The 14,215-nt window shown below is 29.5% G+C and overlaps 1 long non-coding RNA gene across 1 annotated transcript in view; it reads right to left on the minus strand.

The window, feature by feature from the left end:
• LOC136086754 (uncharacterized) overlaps positions 1–14,215 on the minus strand; it is a 31,437-nt gene continuing 17,222 nt past the window's right edge. The window contains exons 3-4 of the long non-coding RNA XR_010641554.1: positions 4,450–4,537; positions 1–190 (exon numbers count right to left, since the gene is read on the minus strand). This is a non-coding gene — a long non-coding RNA (uncharacterized LOC136086754). The remainder of the gene's footprint in view (positions 191–4,449; positions 4,538–14,215) is intronic.

Genomic DNA, 14,215 nt, shown 5'->3' on the forward strand with positions numbered 1-14,215 from the left:
TATACAACTTGATTGGTTTATTTCAAAAAAAAAAATTAAAATTACAGTCGAAATTAAGCAAACTTTTAAGCGATTCTTTAATCGTGTAGTGAATGCTTTCACGGTTATCTTGCGAATTGGAAGCTTTTCAATTGTTGTTTAAACGACTTCTTTGAAAACCTCTTTACACAATATCTCGTTTCAATATGACCTGTAAAAAAATTAAAGTTAACTGTTAGTCTTAAACTTTATAGGTAACATAAATTATTTTTAATATGTTATAACTCTTACGATTTCTCGTAAGAGTTATAACATATTAAATTATTTTTAATATGTTATTAACTCTTACGATTTCTCCTAAAACTCTTCAAATAAAAAAATGTAATTTTCACCATCGAAGTTAGTAAAATATAATCTTTAATTTTATAATCGACATTTATTTGAACGTTTTAAAATGTACTTGTAATAAATAAGCACATGATTGTGATTCATATAATAAATTGATAACGTTCCTTTAGTTACTGATAAATAAATTATATAAAACTATTATATAAATATAATTTTATATTTATATTGAATATAATTTGATATATACTGTTTATAACTTTATATAAATACATACTGTATAAAACTTTATATATACATATATATATATATATATATATATATATATATATATATATATATATATATATATATATATATATATATATATATATATATATATAAATATATAAATATATATATATATATATATATATATATATCTTATACTGCTGATTTAGGTGAGCAGTGAGACGTCAAACTGAAATAACTGCTGTCGGGGGCTAATAATTTTTAAATGTAATCTTTAAAATAAAGCGAAACTTTTTTCATTTCACACTAAGGTTTTATCAATTAAGACTCATCAGAAACCTTATATAATAGTGCCGTGGCTACTAGATCTAAGCACCCCCTCCATCAAAAGGGCCCAAAAATTTTGAAAATTTTTCCAATAGAAAATACTAAATAAAATAAAAAAAAACCTTACATTTGTAAAAGGGCCTCTAAATTTACAAAACAGTCCCCTAGGCACAGCTCTGCTTTTATATATATATATATATATATATATATTATATATATATATATATATATATATATATATATATATATATATATATATATATATATAGAACCCTTAGATGTTGTCTGAAAGTTTTTTCCATATTTTGTTGACAAAAAGTAAAAATTAAAATTCAAGACCGGAATTTTTTTTTTAATAATGATAGACTGCCTGCCCCAACCAAACCCTCAGTCGATGTAGCAGCACTCCCTTGCGGGTCAGGCTATTTGTCAGTCGATGTAGCAGCACTCCCTTGCGAGTCAGGCTATTTGTCAGTCGATGTAGCAGCACTCCCTTGCGAGTCAGGCTATTTGTCAGTCGATGTAGCAGCACTCCCTTGCGAGTCAGGCTATAAGATAGTCGATGTAGCAACACTCCGCGCATGATTTACAGTAAAAAAAATAAAAATAAAAACATTTTAATAAAAAAAATAAAAATAAAAACATTTTATTAAAAAAAATAAAAATAAAAACATTGTTTATATTGTTAAAAACATTCACAATGTTTTAAAAACATTCAGAATGTTTTTAAAAACATTCAGAATGTTTTTAAAAACTTTCCGGTCAATTAAATTTGCGTTTTTGTGGTTTTTTTATATAACAATTAATTTGTAATTAAATTAATGGTTTTGACTTTCGTCCAACACGGAAATGTTGGACGAAAGTTAAAAGTAATTAAAAGTGACGTATATGTTGGCGTAAGAATCACTTTTTTCCTTCCGCTCTTCCCAAAGCCAACAAACTATAGATCTATATATATATATATATATATATATATATATATATATATATATATATATATATATATATATATATATATATATATATATATATATATATATATATATATATATATATATATATATATATATATATATATATATATACAGTATTGGACAAAACATTTGCAACCAACATCGAACAATGCTAAAAAGTGTTCCTAATTTTACATGTATTAAAAACGAAACGAACTATACTACCACAGCAAACAGTTCAGGAGTCTGGAGTCATAGCATGCCATGACATGAGCAATCAGCTGACAGGTGACAGCACACAGGCAGAATTTCGTTGACAAGTGCCATTTTGCAGCGGACAAAACAAGTGCAACTTTTTTGGTTTGTTTCATTTTCTTAATTCTGGTCCATGTCAACGTCACGGAAGTTTTTTAATAATTAAAGGAAGTATCCAGAAGTTTCCAGAAGCATGCAGAGGCTTCCAGAAGTTTCCAGAAGAAGCATCTGGAAGCATTTAGAAATATCCAGAAACATTCAGAAGCATTCAGACGCATCCAGAAGCTTCCAGAAGCATCAAAAAGAAGCATTTAGAATCTTCCAGAACAGGTTCACACAGGTTCATTTTACTATATAAGAGACATGTAAATCGACATGTAATTCAGTCAGTATATGGAAGTCAATCAGTCAAGACAGTTTATCAAAGTGAGTTTTATCAAAGTGTTTTATCGAAGAACATCAATAGAAAAACATCAATAGAAGAAGTGAAATACAACATGTGTTTCATTACATCAATACAGTCCACATCCAACCAAGACGTTGTGTTCCACAGAGCATTATTGTATCATCACAAGGTAAATGTAACACGGTAAGCCTTGAGAAGTGTGATTATTTATTTTTATTATTTTTATGACTTCCCAAATGCTCATAAAATTAAAAAAAAAAAAGTCCTTTTGAAAAAAAGTGGTGGTGTTGTCGGCCCTGATTATGAAGTCATACTGCGAAGTCTATTTCAAGTAGTACATGTGCTTTGTCAAATAGGTTTTTTCAAAATATTGAGAAGCCGCTTGCGTCCGAATTTACAAAATTTTGATCAATGCGAGTATTAGGGTCTTTTAGTTTTTAGTTTTCTTTTTTGTTTGGTAGTTTGTATCAACTGAATTAGGTGATGACATCAACTATTATATTTTTTTACTTATGGCATCAACTAAAATCTTTTTTTACCTATCTAATATATTTTTAAAAAAACGCTGCTGAAATATAAGCTAGATATAAAAAATGTTTTATGATTATAAAAAACAGGTACTAGAAATTTATTTAACAAACAAAATAGATTCTTTTACTTTACTGCTCACTTGTATTAAAAGAAATGCATGTACATGAATGCCAACCAATGAAAAAGAAATATATACTTAGAAGAATACTCTTAAAATGAAAGCGGCAACGATATATTAGGATTAAAGTAAAATCAAATATATAATCTTAATATAATTGCTACAGAAACATTTAATGTTTAATGGTTAACGCAGTTTTATTAGTTACTAGGCTTTGAAAGAGTGCATTCTCAAAATGCACACGGTTTCGCGAATCATACTAAGATAAATAATCATCGTTAAGATCATATTATAATTGAAGTAAGTATATAAAATAGTTATATATACATTTTTATTAGATAAAGTAGAAAGGATTTAAATTTTTAAATCGTTTATATTTTGTTTGTTTTAGTTTTTCTTTTAGCAGTTTTATTTTTATTATTTTATTTTTTATAAGGAAAATAGGGGTATGGATGTTATTTAAAGTTATACTTATGCTATTTCCATAAAATGGTTATTACTACTTTGAAATTTCTGTGATGCTATTAACTATTTTTGTTCTTTTTTAGAAAATTTAGGAAAATTAATTAAAATTGTGTCAGTGCCAACACTGACATGGTATGTCACATGTTATTGTGTGTAAAGGTTAAATCTTGTTATGAGGATTACAGTTCTTATGAAAAAAGAAAAAAGAAGGTAAAAAGTATTGTTTGTAAATATATATTTTGTTTACTTTGAACCTTTTTACATTTTCTTGTGCCATTTTTAAAATTTTTGTTTGCACATGTTTATTGTTTGCATATATGCTTTTTTGATATGTATGTGTATGTGGTGATAAGTGCTTTATAGTTGTTTTATCAATGTGTTTTTATAATAATGTAAAGTGTTTTTTTATTGTTTGCGTATGTGTTAATATGTGTTATATAACTGTTTTAAAAAATGTGTTTAAATATGTATATAGCCTTATATACATATTTAACCTTATATACATATTTAAACACATTTATTGTGTTTATAGTTGGTACATATATTTATATTATGTTGTTTCCTTGTTTTCAAAGTGCTGACTTGGTAAACATGTAGAGCAAGATTTGTCAACTTTGCCAGCCAAGTGATGTATTTATAACTGAGGGTTACATGATAGTGTTTAGTGTCAAACTATTACTGCTTTAGATCTACCTATTTTCAAGCCTTTATTATTAATTATTCTAAAAATACAAAATAATGTATTTTAATAACATTTTGTTTAATGTTGTTACTTATGTTCTGTTATAATGAATGCTATCTTACTTTAGTTATGTTATATACATATTATATTAACTTACGGTGTGTGCTATTGCTGTGTGTTGTTGCTGTGATGTTTTTTCATTATCTTTTGAGTTGATGACATTTGGCTTATCTTCATGTTGGTGTCTATTGTTAAAAATAGTAAATAGTAATTTTATTAAAAATCACTGCTTTTAATCATTCACTAAAAGCCAATACAAATTATTTTGCCATATATACAATTTGTTTTATCTCAATTTGATTTTTTGTCTTTAGTGCTGTTTACTACATGATTTTGCTATAAATATTTTGGAATCATGATGTTCCAGCATAAACTATTTTGTAAAAGCTAACATGAAATAATAATATTTTACAACTACTACTCTGGTAAACTTGTTTCTCCGCGCAGCGGCCTTGTTTGTCAAGGTTCATGTTATAACCTTCTCTCAACTCTATAACTCATCGGAGTTATAGAGTTGAGAGAAGGTTATAACCACAAGTAGCCTCCTCATCTGTAGTGGCCTTCTCGGCCTTGGGGAGATGAAATACAAAAAAAAAAAAAAAAAAAAAATCACAACAGCTTTTCTCTTTAAGGTACATTGATTTTCATTTTTTGTTTGTAATGTTTTTCTTATTTACTTATTTGTTACATTTTTTATTTTAGATTTATCAGATGATGAATTTATGTGGTAATAGAAAAACAAAATATTGTAAAGTTTTTTGAATTTTTTAAAAACGTTAACTAATAATTTTCTTGAAGAAATAATATTTGAGTTTGCAAAAAAGGGTTTACAATTTTTATTTTTATTTTTCTATGTTAGCAGTATGTTTATTATTAGAATTTTTAATTTTTAGAGTTTTTAATAACTTTTTTTGTTATTATTTGCTGAGCTAATTTTTTTTCAAACATCTCCTAGCTGATATATATATATATATATATATATATATATATATATATATATATATATATATATATATATATATATATATATATATATATAGATATATATATATATATACATATATAGATATATATATATATATATATATATATATATATATATATATATATATATATATATATATATATATATACTTTTTTAAAGTCTTCATCTACTTCTTCTCCTATTAGGCTGGCGCAGATGTATTTTTAATACATTGTTTCCAGTTTAGGATGTTGAATGCTAGATCTTTTTGACTCAACGCATGAGTCTCTGTTTTTATGACTAGACAACTCATTCTATTATCTCCTAATGAGGGTACAGCTCTAAAACTCAGTTTTATGGTTCTGAGGCCGGCTGGTAGTCAGGTTTTTCAGACTCTGTGGTAGCTCTCAGAGAGGCTGATTTCATCAACAGTTGAAAAATATCAAAGTATTAACAGTGCTATGTTGCGCATGGATGGTGTCCCTGTTTGTACTTTTGGTGTGCATTGCGGAGGCCACATTTGGAGCCCTTTGTTACGGTTAGGGTTTATTAGTAGTAATGAGGTAATTGCTTGGGCTATTAAACAGTGTTCTGAGTACTATCTATGCTTTGAGTTAAGTTCTTCAATCTAATTTTAAAATGAATAAAGTAGGGTGGAGTAATATGTATTGTTGGGGTAATATGGATATATTCAATAAGTATCCATGGAGTAAGTTATCTATACATAATTTTAAAACTTGAAAATTACCAACAGTTTCTACACATAATTGGCTTCTTTTCTTTGCATTAACAATGTTTATATTTGATTTACATGAAGAGTTAATACGTAAAACACGTTGTTTTGAAAAAAATATAAAAAACAGGTTTTAAAACTTTTGTCTGCAGACTTCAGTAATATTACTAATGGAAGTTTAATGATGTATATTCATTAGGTGGACCATCATATAACAATATGTAAAATTTAATTTATAAGTTCTCTAACCCATATTGATAAATAAACAAAAATCGAAAATGGATATACAGGTAAAATAATAGTGGGGTAAAATGGATATATATAAAATATATAAAATCCTACTCACATTATAGTACTTTATTACAAAAACACAAGCTACACTACATTTAAATATACCCTTATGCTCACTTTTGATTTTTAAAATAGTATTATACATTTTTCAGTTACATATAATAAATTTATATAATGCTTCTGAACTATTTACATTAATATCATAGTTCAAATTTGTTTTCCCTGGCTAGAGTAAAATTTAAACTCCCATCTAAATGTTTTATATTTTATTTTTGTATTCCTCTTTACTTTATAATTAAATTATAGACTTTATATAACTAAAGTTTGTTTTAAAATATTTTAGATAAAATAATAAAACTGAATTAAATTATTATGCCTCGTGAATACCAACGCAAGACTATTGGTACATATGATCACAGCAAATTAATGACTGCCATACAGCTTGTTAAGGAAGGAGAGTCAGTATACAGTGTATTAAAATCTTCTGGAATTCCTTATGGGACATTATACAGAGGATCCCATGATCAAATCCAAAAGAATGACAAAAGAATTGGATGAGAATTGAGGAAAATCTTGTTGTAGAAACCTTGATGTACTTAGCTGATAAGGGTTTTCCACAAGATAGAGAAGATATCAAACTGATGGTTAAATCCTATATAACATTTATTGGCAAAAAAACTCCATTCAAAGATGACAAGCCAGGGAAAGACTGGAACATGTCTTTTGAAAAAAGATGGAATGTTTTTTTTTTTTTTTGTTATTTCACTTCCACAAGGCCCAGAAGGCCACTACAGATGAGGAGGCTTTTGTTACACCATACATTGCATTTTCGGGTCCATTTTGACACCATGCATCATAAAGGTGGATGGCTTTGTAGACGACAAAGGGAGGTAGACACTGGCCATTTGCTGACCCACAAACAGTACAGTATACATTGATTGTGGTTATAACCCTCTCTCAACTCTATAACTTCGAAACACAAACCTTGACGAACAAGGCCGCTGCGCGGAGAAACAAGTTGAGCGCCGTACTACCAAGGACGTGGTGGGGTTCGAACTTGGAACCTCTCGCTTATCAAGCAAGCGGTCTACCACTACACCACTACCGCATGTAGTCCTTGGAAAAAGAAAACTTTTGACAAAAGCAAGAGCTAATGATCTTTCTCTAAAAACATTGACAGATTTTTTTGAGTTATATGAGAAGACATTGAACGATAATAATTTATTTGATAGACCACATTGCATACTTAATTTAGATGAAACAGGTTTACGTACAGATCCTACAGCAGGAAAAATCTTTTTTTGTAAAACATCAAAAACAGCCTATTACATTGCTCCATCATGTGGTAAATCAATGTATACTGTACTGTTTTGTGGGTCAGCAAATGGCCAGTGTCTACCTTCCTTTGTCGTCTACAAAGCCATCCACTTTTATGATGCATGGTGTCAAAATGGACTTGAAAATGCAATGTATAGTGTAACAAAATCCGGTTGGATGGAGGACTATATTTTTGAAAGTTGGATTGACAGGTTTATTATACATGTAAAGGATTATAAAAAGCCTGTGTTGCTGCTATTTGATAGACACAACAGCCATATAACATATTCTACTGTTAAAAAGGCTCTGGACAATCATATAATTTTACTTTGCTTACCTCCAAACACAAGTCATGCAACCTCTTGATGTTGGTTTTTTTGCTCCATTGAAATCCCATTGGAAGAAAATCCTTAAAGATTGGTTAAGAGAAAGCAGACATAAAAATATTGACAAGTCTGTATTTAGAAATTTACTAAAAGCTCTTATCATTAAGATAGATAACAAACTCCTGAAAAGTGGTTTTAATGGTAGTGGTCTTTACCCTGTTGACAAATCAAAACCTATGAAAAAGATAGTGAATATGCAACCAAAGCATGAGGAAGTAGATGAGTCTAACAAAAAAGAAAATGTTGTAAAAAATCTGCAGAGAGCAATCGATTCTGTACTTACACCTAGCCCAAGTCAACTTACACTGACAGCACTTGCAAATTCAAAAAAACGCAGAGCACGTGTCCAGGCCAAAAAGGGAGACATTTTAACAGCACAAGATGTTGTCGCAAGGTTACAATAAGAAGAAAAGAATAAAGCTGAAAAGAAGACTGTATAAGTAAGTAAAAGAAAACTGCTAGACATAACCAATACAGTTTGACTTTTTAAATACGTGAAAAGCAATAAGTTTGATATCAAATCAAATATAATGAGTATCCTTATATCAAATATGATGAGTATCCGTATTACCCCACCAGTGGTGTAATTTGGATATATGAAAGATGTTGTTAATATAGGATTAGTATGTTAGTTATTTAAAATATATTTATGTTTTACTCATTGTGATTTTATTGTATACACCCTGAATGTAAAAAGAAAAATAACAAAAGTTTTTATGGTGGTTTTTAACTTAAAAAAAAAATTATATTCGAAAAAAATATATCTAAATTCTATACGTATTACCCCTCCCCACCCTACCAAAAACTATAAAACACAAAAACCCATCATCATCATCAAGTTCTCTAAACCTATCATTCACTAATATTCGTGGTCTTTGAAGTAACTTTTCTTCTGTTGAGTCTTATCTCTTGTAAAGTTCACCAGACCTACTTGCTCTTTGTGAGACTAATTTGAGTTCAGCTGCCTCATCTTGCAATCTAAGTTTTAATGGTTATCTTCCTTTAATTTGTAAAGACTCCAATAGTCACATGCTTGGATGCTTGGCCTGGGCATTTACATTCGTAAGAATTCACCCAAATGTTGCGAAACTAGGTTTGAATCCACACACTATTCTTCTATGTGTTTTCGTTTAGCACCACTTCACTCTATTGCCTTTCTATTTGTTCTATATCGCTCTCCTTCATCTCAAGACTGCTCTTTTTTTGACGTTATTTCTGATCATATTGACCAAGCCCTCTCTCTTTATTCATCAGCCAATATAGTTGTTGTCGGTGACTTTAATGCTCACCACTCTGAATGGCTTGGCTCTAGTGTCAGTGACTCTGCAGGTATTAAATCCACAACTTTTGCCTTTCACAATCTCTAACTCAAATAGTCAACTTTCCAAATCGCTTTCCTGACAACCTGAATTATTTACCTTCTCTACTCAACTTATGTCTTGTTTCTGATCCTAGTCAGTGCTCAGTTTCTCCACATTCACCCTTAGGTTCTTCTGATCACAGTTTGATATCTCTAAAACTAATATCTCATTCTTCTTCATCACCTGAATCCCCCTATTATCGAACCTCTTACAACTACAGTAAAGCTGACTGGAACTCTTTTCGTGATTTTCTTCGTGATGGCTCTTGGGTAGAAATTTTTGTCTTCCTGTCAACAAATGCGCATCTTACATAACTTCGTGGATTCATGCTGGCAAGGAATCATTTGTTCCCTCTCGACAATTCCAGGTCAAGCCTCACTCTCCTCCATGGTTTTCCTCACACTGTGCTGCTGCTATTGCCAATCGAAACCGTTACTTTCATATTTATCAGCAAAACAATTCTCCAGAAAACAGACGTCTGTTTATTACTGCTAGAAACAACTGTAAAAAGGTTTTGTCTAACGCCAAAACCCGCTATTCTCAGGTCATGAAATCACGTATCTCATCTCAAAAATTAGGCTCTCGTGACTTCTGGAGAATCTTTAATAGTATCAATAATAATGGCAAATCTATAATTCCACCTCTCTTGTATGGTTCAGACTTTGTCACCTCACCTAAAAACAAAGCTGAACTGTTTGCTAAGAACTTTTTATCAATATCATCTCTTGATTCCACTAATTGCGTTCTACCTGATATTGCCAACAAACAGGTTGATCCATTGCTTGACATTCGTATCACTCCAGCTTCTGCATCTAAAGTGATTTCCTGCCTAGACTCTTCTACAGATTGTGGCCTGGACAACATACCTGTTATTGTCTTGCAGAAGTGTTCTCCGGAGCAGTCGTCTACACTCTCAAAACTATTCAACAAGTGCTTATCAGAGTCTTGTTTTCCAGCCTGCTGGAAAGCCGCATCTGCTATCCCTACCTTCAAAAATTCTGGAGAGCGATCTGATTCGTCCAACTACCGTCCCATTTGTCTTCTTCCTATCATAAGCAAACTTTTTGAGTCTTTAAATAACAAACACTTAATTTCTCATCTTGAATATAATAACTTACTTTCTGACCATCAATATGGATTTCGATCTTCTCATTCTACAGCTGATTTGCTAACAGTAATAACTGACAAGTTTTATCGTGCATTAGATGAAGGTGGAGAGGTTAAGGCTATTGCTCTTGACATTTCAAAGTTTTTGATAAAGTTTGGCATGCTGGTCTTCTCCATAAGCTTTCTTCTTATCTTATATCTGGCAACATCTTTAAGATTATTGAACCCTTCCTTTCCAATCGTAGTATAAAAGATGTCCTCAATGGACAGCACTCTTCTTCTTATTCTGTAACTTCAGGGGTTCTTCAAGGTTCTATCCTTGGCCCTATACTCTTTTTAATTTACACTAACGATCTTCCAGATATTCTCACATCTAAGGTGGCATTGTTTGCTGATGATACTACCATTTATTCTTGTCATGATAAGAAAGCAACACTCTCTGATTGCTTGGAGGGGGCATTTGAGCTTGAAAAGGATCTCACTTCTGCTACAGCATGGGGCTCACAGTGGCTGGTGAACTTCAATACAGATAAAATTCAATTTTTTTCAGCTAATTGTTATCGCAATGTTTAGAATTCTGGGATTGATATTCGGACAAACAAATCATTCGTATAAGCATATGCATAAGCATTACAATGTATTTCTTATGATTTATGACTATGATAAAGGTTAATTTGGCAATGGACGAAGATTTGAACGAGGTTATTTTGTTGGCAAAAGATGTTCCTGGAGCATTTTTAGAAAAAGATGTTTCTGATTGTAACGTTGATGAGTTAAAACGATGGCTTGCGTGTCATGGACAGAAAAATGGAGGGAAAAGGTCTGAATTATTAGAAAGAGTTTCTTTGTGTATGAAAATGGGAATTCCAGTTGATAGCAAAGTGGATGGCGGTAAATGGTACAATGCAAAACTATGCAGTATTTCACCATCAACAGTTAGCAATTTATCTTTACCCCAAAATTGCTTGGCATTTATTTCCTTTCTATACTATTCCATCTATGCTCAACTATGGTAATGTTTATTATTACATAGTTGAATCAATTTCAAGATTATCGGCCATTATTAGATAGTTGTTTCATTAAAAACATTCAAGACAATATTTTTTTAACCTTTAATACTATAAATGGAGTTGAGTCTTCTGAAGTAGATACCTATTATTCACGTGCACATGTTCACCATTCAATGAAAAATGATATACCGTTGGATGTAACTGTCACAATAAGCAATGTTAGTGGTCATGTAAAATCAGCAACATGCAACTGCATTGCAAACAGTCTTGGTAGATGTGCACACATAGCATGTTTACTTCTTATGCTTAGTGATTATGTTTTATTAAATGGGTATGTAGTTAATATGCCATCAACTTCCTTACCATGCGAATGGAATAAGGATAAAAAAAGGAAGAAAAAAAACGCAAGAACTTCATAAAGCATTTTATAAATCGACCAAACGCACAAAAACATTGTATGAATGGAATCCTAGACCAATTAAATATAGAAATTTTGTTTCAAAAAATAGTGTCAATTCGTACAATCTCTTCAATCATACAGTGCAGAAAACAATTAATTATCAATGTGGGAAACACTTTTTACAGTTTCTTATGAAGATTTCAAACTTGATGAAAACAACATTTCTATTTATACATCACTAGTTAATTCTTTTGAACAGTCTATAATTGAATATGATAAACTCATTATCCTGAAAATAAATTATTTATATAATTACCAAATATTGATCAGGCATCTAATTATGAAACTTGTTTTCTAGCTGGGTGGTTTTGTATAACAACTTCAGATTGTAAGACTGTTACAATCAAAGGTAAACACTTGGATAGGAAAGAAGTTTCATTACAACAGTACTAAATTATTTAAAAAATAAACTTTGGTTTACTAAAAATGTAAAAACTGTTGATATGATATATGGACTTAAACAGGAGCCAATAGCAATTACAAAATATAAATTGTTAACAAATACAAAAATTATTCATAGCGGTATTTGAATACACCAAAATTATCCTCATCTAAGGGCAACTCTTGATGGTCTTATTTATGATCTTAATGATACTGTTAAAGGAATAATAGAAGTTAAATGTTTAAAAATTTTAAAAAATCGTAGTATTGACGAAATCCTTAAAAATAATGAACTTTTGAAAGGTATAAAGAATCAATGTTTTACTGTTAAAGACGACAAAATAATTTTATGTCAAACTCATGCATACTACTATCAAATACAGTTGCAACTTCTTTTGACAGGAGCTAACTTTTGTGACTTTGTTTTAGATGCTGGTATTGGTAATCCTCATATAGAAAGAAATTTTAAAAACAATGATATTCAAACAGAAATATTATCTTATACATACAAATTTTGGAAACAAGTTATGATACCAGAGTATTTTATAATGAAAGTATCACGTAAACTTTTACCAGCGGTTTTGTAGGTTTTAAAATTCTGCTCTAAAAGATTTTTGGTTGATCAATGATTTACAGTCCCAGACAGTGACTATAATTCTGTCAAAACAGTTATTTTAATAGCTACATATCTTTATACTTACATTCTTTGACTTATGACTCACATGTTTTTATTTGTATTTTTTCTAAACATCTATTCAAATCTCTCTCAAACACACGAACATATATAAAAAGTCTGTTGAAATATCAAAATGATAAATATAATTTCAATTTTATTACAATCTTTCAGGTTTAGTAGGATTTTGTTAAAAGTAAGGAAGAACCCCATAATTCTAAAGAATATTCAACAATCACTCTAAATATTTTTATTAACTAAGGCAAAGAGCCAAAAATGTACATTTAGTAAGGATCCGAAATGATATTTCTTAAACCATCCTGAGCCTCTATTAACTTGGGTATTATGATGTAGAGCAATTTATGGCCCTGCATATATGTATATATTTATATATATATATTAGGCCTTGTTAAGAAGCGTTACGCAGCTCCCATTTTGCCTGCGAAAAGACGATTTGCCTACGCGTTCAGCAGTTTTGCGCTACGCAAAAACTTTTATATTTAAGAATATTCAAATTTTTTTTTGATGTCGTTAACGTGACATTTATTTCAGAAGAAATAAAGACGTAAATAAAGCATTTAACCTCAATTGTAAACTAATAGATTTTTTGTTAAAGAAACAGTTTGTTTAATTTTTTTTTTGTTGTTGTTGTTAAAAATTAGTTAAAAGAAATAAAGTGTTTTAAGTTTTATCTTTAGGAATTAAATATATAAATTCTTTTTATATATAAATTATTTTTGTCATAATAGTTTAAAAAATGCACAATTTTTTTTATGTAAAATTTTTTTTTTTATAATAATATTTTGTTTATTGTTAATTCAATAACGTACAGTTTCATGATGTTCATTTAATTTATGAACATAAATCATGATCACGAATATGTTATTGGTAAATGATATATAACAAAAAAAAACTCTTTGTTTAAAAACATTAAAAACAGTTAATAAGATCCAAAAATCAACTGTAAAATATAAGAAAATAAACAAATATTATTTTACGCTTTACGAAAAAAATATTTTTTTCAAAATAAAATTTAGTTCATATTTGAAAAAAATAAAAAAAATGATTTTTCAAATAGGAACTTAGATTTTATTTCTAACTTTTGTAATAGTGAGAAAAAAAAACTGTTTGTATGATTTTTAACGCATTAATAAATAACTTTAATTACAATGCGGTACTT

This window comes from Hydra vulgaris, chromosome 11 (genome assembly GCF_038396675.1).
Source record: "Hydra vulgaris chromosome 11, alternate assembly HydraT2T_AEP".
Taxonomy (NCBI): domain Eukaryota; kingdom Metazoa; phylum Cnidaria; class Hydrozoa; order Anthoathecata; family Hydridae; genus Hydra; species Hydra vulgaris.